Genomic DNA, 16,224 nt, shown 5'->3' with positions numbered 1-16,224 from the left:
GGGACGCTACTTCGTGCCAGGCCTCACCGACCGACATCGACACCTCTCCTCAGTGCAGCACTCCGTGACGAATGGGCTGCCATTCCAAAAGTAACCTTCAAGCAACTGACTGAACGTGTTCCCGTGAGAGTGGAAGCTATACTCAAGGCTAAGGGTGGGCCAACACCATATTGAATTCCAGCATTATCGTTGCAGGGCTCCACGAACTAGTATGTGGTTTCCAGCCAGGTTTCGGGATACTTTTGATCACACATTGTATATATAAACAGGTTGTACATCAACTCAAGGTCTGGAACCGCGCGACCGCTACGGTCGCAGGTTCGAATCCTGCCTCGGGCATGGATGTGTGTGATGTCCTTAGGTTAGTTAGGTTTAAGTAGTCTAAGTTCTAGGGAACTGATGACCTCAGAAGTTAAGTCCCATAGTGCTCAGAGCCATTTGCACCACCCAAGTTCAGGCACACTTTGAGTTATTTATTGCACAATAAACAAACATTTTACTAATATCATACATATCTCATCTTGAACAGATACTTTGAAAGTTTATTTTCATGTATAATTTGCCGATAGTTAGCGCTAGTCTCAAACATGGCGAGTTCAGATGCGGAGCGAGCTTTTTGTGAGTTGGAGCTCTACAAAAACAAGTGTGCTACTTTTGTTCAGCGGATGTTTAGAACCAAGTACGGTAAGAAACGACCAACAAAAAGGGCCATTTACCATTGGCACAACAAATTCGTTACGACGCGTTGCTTGTGCCCGGAAAAGCGAAGCGGACGTCCCAGTTTGCGTTAAGTGAATGTGTAGTGACATTCATAAAGAGTCCAAATAAATGGGTGCGTCGTGCATCCCGTGAACTCGAAACGGCTCCAACGACAGCGTGGAAAGTCCTGCGACAAAAGCTGTCTATGAACGCACTGAAGTTGGAATTACTGCAGAAGCTCAATGAAGACGACAAAGACAAGCGTTTTGAAATTTGTTCGCAGTTGCATCCGTGTCTAAGGGTGTGAAATAGAGGACGAATGGTTTTTGGAAAATCTATGGCTACGAAGCACTATTGAAACTAGGCCTACGAAAATTGGTTTTTGGTGTCTCAAACAGAAATATAGAAATGTGTCTTTGAGCATTTTGGAAAAGTAGCCCCTATAATGATGAAATAGTGGGGAGAATAATTTTTTGAAAATAAATCATTATTGAACAACTACTAAAGTACACTCCTGGAAATGGAAATAAGAACACATTGACACCGGTGTGTCAGACCCACCATACTTGCTCCGGACACTGCGAGAGGGCTGTACAAGCAATGATCACACGCACGGCACAGCGGACACACCAGGAACCGCGGTGTTGGCCGTCGAATGGCGCTAGCTGCGCAGCATTTGTGCACCGCCGCCGTCAGTGTCAGCCAGTTTGCCGTGGCATACGGAGCTCCATCGCAGTCTTTAACACTGGTAGCATGCCGCGACAGCGTGGACGTGAACCGTATGTGCAGTTGACGGACTTTGAGCGAGGGCGTATAGTGGGCATGCGGGAGGCTGGGTGGACGTACCGCCGAATTGCTCAACACGTGGGGCGTGAGGTCTCCACAGTACATCGATGTTGTCGCCAGTGGTCGGCGGAAGGTGCACGTGCCCGTCGACCTGGGACCGGACCGCAGCGACGCACGGATGCACGCCAAGACCGTAGGATCCTACGCAGTGCCGTAGGGGACCGCACCGCCACTTCCCAGCAAATTAGGGACACTGTTGCTCCTGGGGTATCGGCGAGGACCATTCGCAACCGTCTCCATGAAGCTGGGCTACGGTCCCGCACACCGTTAGGCCGTCTTCCGCTCACGCCCCAACATCGTGCAGCCCGCCTCCAGTGGTGTCGCGACAGGCGTGAATGGAGGGACGAATGGATACGTGTCGTCTTCAGCGATGAGAGTCGCTTCTGCCTTGGTGCCAATGATGGTCGTATGCGTGTTTGGCGCCGTGCAGGTGAGCGCCACAATCAGGACTGCATACGACCGAGGCACACAGGGCCAACACCCGGCATCATGGTGTGGGGAGCGATCTCCTACACTGGCCGTACACCACTGGTGATCGTCGAGGGGACACTGAATAGTGCACGGTACATCCAAACCGTCATCGAACGCATCGTTCTACCATTCCTAGACCGGCAAGGGAACTTGCTGTTCCAACAGGACAATGCACGTCCGCATGTATCCCGTGCCACCCAACGTGCTCTAGAAGGTGTAAGTCAACTACCCTGGCCAGCAAGATCTCCGGATCTGTCCCCCATTGAGCATGTTTGGGACTGGATGAAGCGTCGTCTCACGCGGTCTGCACGTCCAGCACGAACGCTGGTCCAACTGAGGCGCCAGGTGGAAATGGCATGGCAAGCCGTTCCACAGGACTACATCCAGCATCTCTACGATCGTCTCCATGGGAGAATAGCAGCCTGCATTGTTGCGAAAGGTGGATATACACTGTACTAGTGCCGACATTGTGCATGCTCGGTTGCCTGTGTCTATGTGCCTGTGGTTCTGTCAGTGTGATCATGTGATGTATCTGACCCCAGGAATGTGTCAATAAAGTTTCCCCTTCCTGGGACAATGAATTCACGGTGTTCTTATTTCAATTTCCAGGAGTGTATTTTTGAAGTTACGTCTATGAAAATTAGTATTTGACTTCTTAGCTACAAATGAGTGTTTCAGTGTTTTAGGAAATACAGGGGATAAAGACCTACATCTTCATCTACATGGTTACTCTGCAATTCACAATTAAGTGCCTAGCAGAGGATTCATCGAACCATTTTCATACTACTTCTCTACCATTCCACTCTCGAATGGCGTGTGGGAAAAAGGAAAACCTAAATCTGTTCGTTCTCTTATTATATTTTGATGACCATTTCTCCCTACGTAGGTGGGTGTCAACAAAATATTTTCGCATTCGGAAGAGAAAGTTGGTGATTGAAATTTCGTAAATAGATCTCGCCGCAAAGAAAACTGCCTTTGTTTCAATGACTGCCACCCCAACTCGCGTATCATTTCAGTGACACTCTCACCCCTATTGCTCGACAACATGAAACGAGCTGCCCTTCTTTGCATTTTGTCGATGTCCTCCGTCAATCCTACCGGGTAAGGATCCCATACCGCCCAGCAAAATTCCCTCAGAGCACGGACAAGTTTAATGTAGACTGACTCTTTTGTGGGTTTGTCGCATCCTATAAGTGTTCTGCCAACAAAGTGCAGTCTTTGTTTCGCCTTCCCCACAATATTATCTATGTGGTCTTTCCAATTTAAGTTGCTCGTATTTGTAATTCGTAGGTGTTAAGTCGAATTGACAGCCCTCAGATTTGTGCGATTTATCGTATACCGAAAATTTATCGGATTTCTTTTAGTACCCGCGTAGATAACCTCGCACTTTTCTTTGTTTAGTGCCAGTTGCTACTAATCATCTGTAGATCATTTTGTAATTGGGATTGATCGTCTGATGATTTTACTAGACGGTAAATTACAGCGTCACCTGCAAACAATCTAAGGGGCCTGCTCAAATTATCACCTAGATCGTTTATGTAAATCAGGAACACCAGAGGGCCTATGACACTACCTTGCGGAACGCCAGATATGACTTCTGTTCTACTCGATGATTTACGGTGTATCACTACGAAATGTGACCTCTCTCGGAGAGGAAACCACGAATCCAGTCACACAACTGAGACGACACTCTATATGCACGCAATTTGATTAATAGTCGCTTGTGAGAAACGCCTCCTGGAAATCTAGGAATACGGAATCAATCTGAGATCCCTTGTCGACAGCACTCATTTCTTCATGGGAATAAAGAAAATGGTTCAAATTGCTCTGAGACTATGGGACTTAATAGCCTGAGGTCATCAGTCCCCTAGAACTTAAACCTAACTAACCTAAGGACATCACACACATCCATGCCCGAGGCAGGATTCGAACCTGCGACCGTAGCGGTCGCGCGGTTCCAGACTGAAGCGCCTAGAACCGCTCGGCCACACCGGCTGGCAGGGAATAAAGAACTAGCAGTTTTGCACAAGAACGATATTTTCTGAATCCGTTTTGGTTATGTATCACTAAGTCATTTTCTTCAAGGTGATTCACAATGTTCGAGTACAGTATGTGCTCCAAAATCCTACTGCAAATTGAGGTCAGTGATAAGGGTCGTTAACTCAATGGGTTACTCCTATTTCGTTTCTTGAATATTGGTGTGACCTGTGCTACTTTCCAGTCTTTAGGAACAGACCTTTCGTCAAGTTAGTGGTTGTATATGATTGCTAATAAAGGTTCTATTGTGTCTGCATACTCTGAAAGGAACCTGATTGGTATACCAGCTGGACCGGAAGACTTGCCTTTCTTAAGTGATTTGAGTTGTTTCGCTACATCTAAGATATCTACTTTTATGTCACTCATGCTAAAAGCTGTTCTGGAATGTTAACTTCATCTTCTTCCATGAAGGAATTAAAGAAAACTGTATTTAGTAACTCCGCTTTGGTGGCACCATCATTGGTAACATTTCTATCGCTATCGCACAGTGCCGGTATTGACTGCTTTTTGCCACTGTTGTACTTCACAGACGACCAGAATCCCTTTGGATTTTCTTTCATATTTTGAGACAATGTTTCATTGTGGAAACTATTAAAAGCATCTCGCATTGACGTTCGCACTAAATATCGAGTTTCCGTGAAACTTAGACAGTCTTGGGGATTTTGCGTTCTTCTGAATTCGGCATGCTTTTTATGGTACATCTCCAACAGTGTTCTGATGTGTTATGTGTACCATGGTGGATCAGTCCCGTCTCTTATTCAATTACACTGTATGACTCTATCTATTGCTGTCGATACTATATCTTTGAATTTCTGCCATATCTGGTTTACGCTTACATAATTAGCTTGGAAGGAATGGAGACTCTCTTAGGAAGCCATCAAGCGAATTTTTATCTCCTGATTTAAATAGATATATTTTGCGTTTATTTTTAGTGGTTTTTGGGTGATATGGTTTTGAGCCTCGCTACAATGATCTTGTGTCCATTAATCCCTGTATCCGTCATGATGCTCTCTAATACATCTGAATTATTTGTGGTTAAGAGCTCAAGAGTGTTTCCGCAACCATTTAGAATTCGTGTGAGCTCATGAACTAATTGTTCACAGTAATTCTCAGAGAAAGCGTTTAGTAGAATTTCGAAAGATATTTTCTGTCTACCACCAGCTTTGAACATGTATTTTCACCAACAAATCGAGGGTAGATTGAAGTTTCCACTAATTATAACTCTATGAGTCACGTACTTATTTGTAATGAGATTCAATTTTCTTTTAACCGTTCAGCTATTATATCATATGAGTCGGGGATCAGTAGAAGGAGCCAATTATTATTTTGGTACGACTGTTGAGTATAACCTCTAACCATAGTAACTCGCAGGAACTATCTATTTCATCTTCACAACCAGATAAACAACTACCAACAGACACAAACACACCACCACTTACTTTATTTAATCCATCCTTTCTGAACACGGTTTACGCCTCTGTAAAAATTTTGGCAGAATTTATCTCCGCCTTTAGCCAGCTTTCCGTTCCTATAACGATTACAACTTTAGTGCTTTCTATCAGCGCTTGAAGCTCTGGTACTTTTCCAACACAGCTACAACAATTTACAACTACAATACCGACTGTTGCTTGGTCGATTCTCGTCGTTTCTTTGCGCTTTATCCTTTGAGACTGGAGCCCTTTTTGACCTTTCCCGAGACCTTCTAACCTAAAAAACCGCCCAGTGCACGCCACACAGGCCTGTTACCCGTGTAGCTGCTTCTTGTGTGTAGCGAACACCTGACCCGTTTAGCGGAAACCGAAACCCCACCACCCTACGGCGCAAGTCGAGGAATCTGCAGCCTAAACGGTCGTAGAACCGTCTGAGCCTCTGATTCAGACCCTCCACTCGGCTCTGTACCAAAGGTCCACAATCAGTCCTGTCGACGATGCTGCAGATGGTGAGCTCAGCCTTCATATCTCCAGCAAGACTGGCAGTCTTCACCAGCTCAGATAGCCGCTGGAAACCAGAGAGAATCTGTTCTGATCCACAGCGACACACGTCATTAGTGCCGACATGAGCCACCACCTGCAATTGGCTGCACCCTGTACCCTTCATGGCATGCAGTAGGACCCTTTTCACATCTAGGATGACTCCACCCAGTATGCACACAGAGTGCACAATGGCTTTCTTCCCATCCTTAGCTGCCATATCCCTAAGGGGATCCATCACCTGCCTAACATTGGAGCTCCCAATGACAAACAGTCCCACCCTCTGCGCTTGTCCCGACCTCTCAGGAAGACCAGCCACTGCTACAACAGGCGAGGCCACCCTTTCTGGCTCAGAGGTACTTTCAGCAGTGGGCAGTACCTAAAACCTGTTAGGGAGGCATAAGGGTACAGCCTTGCGGCCTACACCAACTTTTGCCTTCCGGCCGGCCGAAGTGGTCGTGCGGTTAAAGGCGCTGCAGTCTGGAACCGCAAGACCGCTACGGTCGCAGGTTCGAATCCTGCCTCGGGCATGGATGTTTGTGATGTCTTTAGGTTAGTTAGGTTTAACTAGTTCTAAGTTCTAGGGGACTAATGACCTCAGCAGTTGAGTCCCATAGTGCTCAGAGCCATTTGAACCACTTTTTGCCTTCCGCCCAGAAATTCGCGACCCTGCTACAGTTCGCCAATCATCGTCAGGCAAGTGTCGACTGGCAGGGACTTCCGAATCCGAGCGAGCAGTGGCATCAGAGATCCCAGGGGATGCTACAGGTTCCAGAGGCGCCAAAACTCTCACCTAGTGTGTCTCAATGTCACCGCGGCCCAGGGCAACAGCCTGGAGCTTGTCGACCATGGCCAACACAACTTCCAGCTGTTTACGGACGGTGGCCAATTCTCACTGAATCCGTACACAACAGGCGCAATCTCTGTCAATCCCAAACAATTTTCTCCTCTCTTTTACCTCACAAGCCATTCAGAACAAACAGATGACTGACAACTACGTGAGTTTACACTATACAGGTACTAAAACGCTATGCTAGAATGATATTTCACTATAAAAATACAGCAACCAGCCACTTTCCTGTATTTTTATAGTGAAATATCATTATTCACTGCCACGGAGCTCAACAGTCCAAATAAAAGGACAAATTGCTATGCTAGAACTCTCAAATACTATAATAAGCTTGCAATTTGTGAATTAAACTATGCAGCTACCCAAAAATAAATTAAGAATTAAACTATGATAGAAATAAGTGAGCTAAGAGTATACGACTTGCTGCTGGCTGCTGCTTATGCAACAGCGGTAGCGTGTGTTTCACAGTTAATTTCTGCAAGATAAATCTACGAAAACATGAATTTAGATACTCAGCTGTAAACAAACCAACATCTTTATTGTTCTAGGAACCAACCCATAGGGGGCTACAGAGAGGATGGAAGTTTTTATGGAAATATTTCACAGTGCAGTCATTTTCGAAGCTAAATCTATGAAAAGTTGTATCTGACTTCTCAGTCAGAAGTCACAAATATTCGTGTTTCACTCTTTTTGGAAATTAACCTACAAGGGTGTGAAATAGGACCAGACTGAGTCACTGACCCGTCATTGCCCAGCCCAAACCACTAAGGATAGAAAGTTTAAATTTGGGGAGCGTATGGATCTCATATTGTAGGAAGTGGTTGTTCGATATTCGACTCAAAAGGGGGTGAAACAGTGGATGAAAATATTACAGTTAATAAGAATTTGGACCTCTGGTGTTTCAATGCCGCAGTTCAGACTCAAGTGACTGCTGTTTTTACCACAACAAACGGTGAGCCACTGTTTGGAAGAAATACTGTGTGTATTGTAAAAAGAAAGACAATCTCATTTCTAGATGCCTCACTGGATCCATTAGTACATCCATTATTATTTCGTAATGGGGGCACTGAATGGTATACTAATTAGTTCCATAATACCCCAAATACGTCCACTGTGAGACAGCTTCGAAATAAAGTTACTATGTTGTCTTTCACATCACTCACAAGAATTACTTTAATAGTGAATTGTTGATATGTACATATATATTGAAGGTAAGAGACTCCATTTCATAAGGCAAAATTTATAATAAGTTTTGTGATCATATGTAACTAATTCCGAATGACAATAAATAGTGGCAGAAGAGTTATTTTGCCTTTTTTATTTAATGGTTCTCCAAAAAATACCGATCACAACTATTTTGGGGCAATGTCCATTGTTCAAAATTTCGGTAAACTTTCATTATTTGCTAAAATGACTTTCCTTACTAAATGGTCAGAAATTATTTATATCATTGATCGACATGAATCTGCTAATTTCTTTAAAAAAGTTGTGCAATTGTTTAAGGCTAAATTAAAAATTAATTGATGCAATACTAATGAAACATATTTTCAGCATCATTTACAAAAGCGAATTAAAAATAGATGGTTGTCACATGCCTGCATTTTAATCACTTTATGTGAAATTGATAAAATAGTAGACTGGCGATATTGATAAAGTTATACTTGCAGAAATTTCAGATATTCAAACACACTGTAAACTATTTAAACATATTGCAAAACATATGGTGCATGGACCATATGGTGCACATAATAAAGGTTCTATTTGTATGAGAGGTGGCAAATGCACAAAAAAATTTCCTAAATATTTCTGTGATATCACTTGACAATCAGCTAATGGATATATCCACTGCACAGATGCTGTGATAATGGTGTTAGCGTTAATTTTCGAGGGTAATCTCTTGACAATCGTGACATTGTATCATGTAATCCATGTTCACTACCCAAATTCGATTGCAATGTGAATACTGAAGTTTGCACTATAGTAAAATTGTTAAATATATTTATAAATATGTGCATAAAGTGTATGATAGTGCAGTTATAGAATTAGGCGGTCAAAGAACACACAGAAATGAAGAAGTTCAGATTGGTGAAGTGAGCGATTTTGTGAACTGCTGTTATGTCAGATCAATTGAAGTGGTATAGAGTGATTGTGAATTTCCATTCCATTTCCAGTTGCACCCTGTCATTAGGCTTGCTATTTATTTACCACATGGACGAAATGTTTACCTGAGATTAGGACATGAATGGGATGCACTTGAAAATGCGTAAAAAGATTATTATAATTCCTTGCATTTAATGAAACTGATTCACCAGCGAATGTTCACTGTTTTACTGACATTCCTATGCACTATGTTCAGTTTGATATAGAAAAAATGGAAGGAAAAAGTACATGGGGGTGATAAAATTATTGCCTGCATTTATGAAGCATGGCAACGGCCTTACTGCAGTGGATACCCCGGTTCCCGTCAGATCACAGCAGTTAAGCACTGTCAGGGGTAGCCAGCACTTGGATGGGTGACCATCTAGGTTGAAATGCGCAGATGCCATTTTTCGGGGTGCACCCAGCCTTGTGATGACAATTAAGGAGCTACTAGACCGAAATATTAGCGGCTCCTGTCATCGAAAACCATCATTTGTGGATGGTGTGAGTTAATTTTAAATATTTTAATGTATGTAGTATATCCCATAACTTGCATGAAACTGGCATGAATGTTTAAATGAAGCAAAAGGAATTGAAACCACCAAAGCAAACACATCACTTATTTGGTGTAATTTGTGCACTGAAAGTAGCAGGAAATGCTTTAGTACTATGGCTTGAATTTACAATATTTGTTTGCGAAAATTGCTTAAAGGAGTACAATGAAGAAAGTTCTTACAGCAGAGTACAATTAGAAATTAATGATATTGTGAATGATTACAACTGGAAATATCAATTACTTGAATGTTTTGTCCCAACTTTAATACCAGAATTTCCTTATGTAGATATTTGAGATCCGATCCTTAAAAAGCTACAATTCAGCGAACTTTACAAAAGAGCTAACTGTTAGTAGCATTTTATAATTGAATGTGTTATTTGTGAAGTTTAGTTCCATGACACTGGATCAAATGTGTTTTGCCTACACCTCTTGTATGTTGTGGTAAAATGATCACACAAATTGAAATTATTCCTAAATTGAATTTCCTGAATCTTCCTTGCACCACAACAGCCTTAAGTAGCATAGCTTTTGCTCTCCTAACTGGAGGTAGAACCTTGTACAATGCATTCAAACTATCTAACACAATTTTGGAAAATTCAGTGCCCAATCCAATATCAAACAGTAACTGTGATCAACACATTAATTGATGTTTATTGTAAGGTTTCCATGTGTTGACTTCAAGTATTGAACTTTATAATGCACTATTTAGAGATGTGGTACAGATGTATGTAAAAAGCATAAAGCTTTAGGAGGTAAAACCAATTGTCTTATGTGGTAGGGTTGGGTAGTTTGGGGGAAGAGACCAAACAGTGAGGTCATCACTATCATCAGATTAGGGACGGATGGGGAAGGAAGTCGGCTGTGCCCTTTCAAAGAACCATCTCAGCATTTGCATGGAGCGATTCAGGGATATCAAGGAAAACCTAAATCTGGATGGCTGGATGTGGGATTGAACTGTGCCTTATGTAGTAATTTTCGATAAATTTTTCCAGGTGTTCCACATGGTTCACCTGGAATCAGGGCTATGATACATGAATTAGAGTTTCTGGACTTTTTGAAACAAACTGATAAGGACCAAGTAAGTTATATGACAATATAACTGGTATACCACAGTCATTAGTCCATGATAAATATAATTTCATTGAATATGTTTATGGCAATATTTCAATCCATCTTAAATACAGTAATTCTACCACAAAAAGTAATACTGTTGTTGTTGTTGTTGTTGTTGTGGTCTTCAGTCCTGAGACTGGTTTGATGCAGCTCTCCATGCTACTCTATCCTGTGCAAGCTGCTTCATCTCCCAGTACCTACTGCAACCTACATCCTTCTGAATCTGCTTGGTGTATTCATCTCTAGGTCTTCCTCTACGATTTTTACCCTCCACGCTGCCATCCAATACTACATTGGTGATCCCTTGATGCCTCAGAACATGTCCTACCAACCGATCCCTTCTTCTAGTCACGTTGTGCCACAAACTTCTCCCCCTATTCAACACCTCCTCATTAGTTATGTGATCTACCCATCTAATCTTCAGCATTAAATTAATAATGTCCCATAGTAAATAATGATATACTCAGTGCTATGCTAGGTGAAGTAAAGATTTATCACATCTATGATAAAGATTTCTGACAATGAATACAAAATTAATAACTACTAACCAGTACAGTTTTTGAATTTTCCCTCTTTAAGTGGTTTGCTATGACGCAAATTACAGTTAAAGTTAAGTACATTGCTCTTCTCATTAGAACTAAATACAAAATAAAGAGTAATTGAGGGATGAAAAATGCATGCCAAATGTTTATATGTATAATAATGCTATTGACTGACAAGTTTTATTTGGAATCACAAAAAATAAGCAAATTTTGATTCACATGTATCTGTGGCTATTCAGGTACTTTTTCACCTTTTCAAAGAACATGATTCTGAATTATTCCTGCATTTATTATTACTGTTAATAAATTACAAGGACAAGCAATCGAAGTAGTTGGCAGTTTATTAAGACAAGCAATTTTTATGTATGGTCCGTTATATACAGCAACAAGTAGAGTCCTATCATTAAATGGTTTGAAATTGTGTATTTGTGAACATAGTGATCATGGATATTTAATGAATGATGAAGGAATATTTACTATAAATATTGTACTATAAATTTTCAGTTGGTTGACTTGAGTACATAGGAAATAAATATCCAAATTATCCATTAGTTATAGGTGGAGACTTTAATCTGGCATCCATTGACTGGGATCTACCTTGGTACAACAAACAAATTAGGAAGTTGCTGAGAAAGCGGAGAATTTTGCACAGTCGTTTTGAACGTAGTCACTGCCCCGCTGACAAACAGAAATTATGCGAAATGAAAGCAGCTGTCTAAAGGTCAATGAGAGATTCCTTTAACGAAAGCAACATTTTATCTGTAAATTCTAAAAATAACCCCAAAAAAATTTTGGTTGTACGTAAAATCTATGAGCGCTACAAATAATTCAATACCTTCTCTTGCTGACAGTGCTGGTAGTGTAACTGATGATGATAAACAGAAGGCCGAAATTATAAACCTAGCTTTCAAAAACTCATTTACAGCAGAGGACTGCAGCACCATTCCCCCTTTCAATAATCGAACAAACGTAAGAATGGCTGACATAGTGTTTAGTGTATCTGGGATTGTAAAACAGTTAAGATCCTTAGATGCCAGGAAGGCATCTGGCCCAGACGGTACCCAAGTAAAATTATGTGTTGACTATACTACAAAAGTAGCACCATTCTTATCCATCATCTATCATAGATAATTGGAACAGAGGAACGTTCCACAGGACTGGAAGAAGGCCCGGGTCATAGCAATCAATATAAAGGGTAGAAAATCGGATACACATAATTACCGACCAATTTCAGTGACATTGATATGTTGCAGAATCATGAACATATTTTGAGTTCATACATAATGTACTTTCTAGACTCTGAGAAGCTCATCTGCAGAAACCAGCCCGGTTTTAGGAAACAGCAGTCATGCGAGACACAGCTGGCCCTCTTTGTGCATGATATACAACAGGCTCTAGATGTCGGCTCTCAGGTTGATGCCATATTTCTCTACTTTCGAAAGGCGCTTGACTCAGTTCCGCACTGTCGCTTGCTCCAAAAAATGAGCGCTTACGGCCTATCCGATGACATATACGGTTGGATAGATAGTTTTCTAACGGATTGGTAGCAGTATGTCGTCCTGAACGGGTGACCTCTACAGAAACAAGTATAACATCAGGTGTGCCTAGGGCAGCGTAATAGGTTCGCTGCTTTTTACAATTTACATAAAGGATCTGGTTGATGGTATTGACAGCGGCATTACACTGTTTGCCGATGATGCTTTAGTCTACAGAAAAATAGTATCACACGAAAGTTGTGAACAAATCAATGAGGATTTGCAGAAAATAAATGCTTGGTGTAATGACTGGCAGTTATCTCTGAATATTAGTAAGTGTAACCTACTGTGTATAACAAGGCGAAAATCCTCATTAATGTACAAAGTAAATGTCCAGTCTTTGGAAGCAGTAACATCCATCAAGTATCTGGGTGTGACTATTCGAAATGATCCTAAATGAAATGATCAGATTACACAAGTGGCAAGGCGAACTCTAGATTGCAGTTCCATGGTAGAATCCTCATGCGATGCAGTATTTCAACAAAGGAAATAGAATACAGTACGTTAGTTCGTCCAGTCTTATTGTTCGTCTGTATGGGACCCTTACCAGTTGTGCCTGATTCAAGAGATTGAGAAGGTCCAAAGAAGAGCAGCAAGGGTCGTGGCTGGTACATTTAGCCATCGCGAGAGCGTTACATATCTCACTAACTTACATCAAAAATAACATTCGCCTAGAAACCTGTTCGGGAAACATGCGACACGTGAATATTGCTAGTGGTGCTGTTATTTAAACTGTGCTTTAAAACTGCACGACCAGAAGTGAAAGGATACAGGGATCAATCAGAAGAGCTGTAGTGCTACAGGTCGTGGAGAGAAGTTACGAAAAGCAGAAAAAAATCTCCGTTCTTTCTTTGGATTCCCTCAGTTCCACTGTCACCGCTTTTGAGTGTGTGTAACACAGAGAACAGGAAACATGAGGCTACTAAGTCGAGTAAAGCGAGAGCCGGTCACAGCGCACGGTGGTGACAGAAGTACATGGACACTCACCAGACACGTCCCGCGATGCAGCAACCAGCGCAGTGGCGGTCGGTCGCAACTCCCGCCTTATGTCCTCCTTCCTCCCACCCTGGCCACGGCTGGGCCGGCCCCCGCGTCCTTCATCCGCTGCCTGCCCCCTGCTCCAGCCGTCACCCCCCCCCCCCCCCCCCCCCCCCGGGGCAACCGCTCCATCATCGGGCGTTTGAGCAACACCTCACACCACACAGCCGCCAAGGCCACGCTGATGATTACCACAATTGCTCTCCTCCGCATTGTGAACCGGCGGGCTCTGCCGATGCGACTCCGTGGCGGCCACAGACTTGCCCACCACGAACTTATTTTTAGTGCATTTCAGTCCTCTCCTCTGAAATACATACGCCAGGCCGAGGAATACTCATAGGAGAAGTCATGTACATAAAGTTACAGTATCGCTTCATAACGTGTAACGCAAACTGCGATATGAATGTAAATGCTCAGAGGTAAGACAGCTAGATACACATTTGTAAATATTAATATTCTGTTTACCCACTCGTATAGGAACCCAGTGTTGCCAACTCTAAAAAACCGAAGTCGCTATATTCAATATCAAAAGTCGGTAGAAAGTCGCTAAAACTGATTTTACTAGGGGTGGACAGAAAATTTCGTGCTGTGAATGGTGCAATAAGCCAGTGGGGAGGGGACGGGGTAATAAAATATTAATAAAAATTCTCACATGTAATTGCTATATTGTCTTAATTCAATGACGCATCGCTTGCAACAATATACATATAAAATACGCTAACGTTTAAATAAACATGTTATCATAATTGACGCTACACATAAATTGTTGCTTCAATCACAGTAGTCAAATATACTAGAAATATAAAACTATAGTTGTAACAAAGAAAGCAAGAACTCAAATTAGGTTACAAAATATATACATACCGGTATGTGAGCTATTCATCGTCGTCACTCAGAAGATCGAATAACTCTTCTGTTTCATGCTCTGGCAGAACTGTAGTTGATGTAGAGGGTTGAACGTCGCTCAAAAGATGATGATACAGTTCGACTGGCTTTGTCGCAAAAGAGTAACTTTTGTTCGTTCCAATAAGCTCCAATACGTCTGAGGTATGTCAAAAAAATGCACAATATTTATTTTGTTTCTTCACCTGGTCTCTCAAAACATTAATTGTCTTTAACGATAATCTGTTACGTTGTTTAGTTTTTATAATGTTCATAGAACTGAATATTCTTTCCTCTTCTGCATTTGAATGTGGTAGGCATAGAGCAGTCATTGCTAGTTGTGAAATCAAAGAAAAAGGATTCTCCCCTGCAGCATTTTTACACTGCAAAACCTCACTCCAAAATCGAACAGTGTTATTAGTGTTATTCCACCTAATGAAGTTTATATTATGCCATTCTTGCATCATACCGTCTATGAAATCGCCACTAAATCCCAATTCTTTGGCTACTCCTTTACAGCATTATTTTCATTCGCTTTTAGTCTTTCATCAACATTCAGCATTGACTTTTTTCTCATGATCGTAACGTTACATGGCAGTCTTTGTTGAATTTCTTTTATGAGTTTCAGACTAAACTGAATGCATCTCTTCTTCAACTAAATTTTCTTCAGACAAACTTGACTCAGACAATTTCTGTTCAAACATAAAGCCAAGGTTCGCATTTGTGTACATACATTCGCTTGGAACTGGTGTTGTCAACAAATCAACAGTTGGAAAAATGTTTTGTCCGACTGACTGCATGAGAAATAAGTGTATCTAGTAATTTAGTTGGGTCATTGTATTCTCCTTCAAAAGATTTTATTGCTATTTGTACTTCTTTTAAAGCATGTTTAAGGTAAAACATGTAAAGATGATTTGAGTCGTCACGATACATCTTGTACAAAAGATCGGCAGTGTAACAATTGTCTTGAACCATGGCAATTGCAAAATGTAGCTTTAGTTCTTCCCGCTGCTCCAGAATTCTTCGTATTGCTGATTCAATTGAAAGCCAACGTGTTGCACAGACCGTCCAAATTTTTAGTGACTGTTTTCCACAATTTATTGTCTCATAAACCTTTTTATATTCCTCTTGTCTTTTGGGTGAAATGGAGAACCAATTGTAGGTTTCCCGTACAAGAAACGCTATGTTTCTAGGTATGGTATTCACTGAGGCGTGCGAAACTGCAAGCTGAAGAGACTGACAAATGCAACGGATCAATACCAAATGCTTCAAACCATATTCTCTCTTGAGTTGTTCGAAAAGCCCATTGTTTATTCCAACCATTGCAGAAGCATTATCTGTGCCAATTCCTACCATATTAGCGATTGGAAGTTTGAGATTCACAAGAACAGCAGCCCGATTTCTTGCATCTGCAGTTTCTACTACAGCGAGTTTGAGAAATGCTGATCTAATGGTTTGGTTGTTTACACTATACTACCGTATAATGATACCTAGCATTTTAGATATGATACATCTGTGGATTCATCTATTAGTACACTGTATTTTT

General features: G+C 41.6%; 1 protein-coding gene across 1 annotated transcript in view; it reads right to left on the bottom strand.

Moving 5' to 3' along the window:
- Positions 1-13,792, bottom strand: part of LOC126108600 (ankyrin repeat, PH and SEC7 domain containing protein secG-like) — a 52,582-nt gene extending 38,790 nt beyond the window's left edge. Inside the window, exon 1 of the mRNA XM_049913901.1 lies at positions 13,746-13,792. The gene's annotated coding sequence lies outside the window, so the exon portion shown is untranslated. The remainder of the gene's footprint in view (positions 1-13,745) is intronic.
- Positions 13,793-16,224: the final 2,432 nt, after the last annotated feature.

The sequence above is a fragment of the Schistocerca cancellata genome, chromosome 11, assembly GCF_023864275.1.
Source record: "Schistocerca cancellata isolate TAMUIC-IGC-003103 chromosome 11, iqSchCanc2.1, whole genome shotgun sequence".
NCBI classification, from domain to species: Eukaryota; Metazoa; Arthropoda; class Insecta; order Orthoptera; family Acrididae; genus Schistocerca; species Schistocerca cancellata.
Note: the sequence above shows the minus strand (reverse complement) of the source record. Positions and strands in the feature narration are given on the sequence as shown.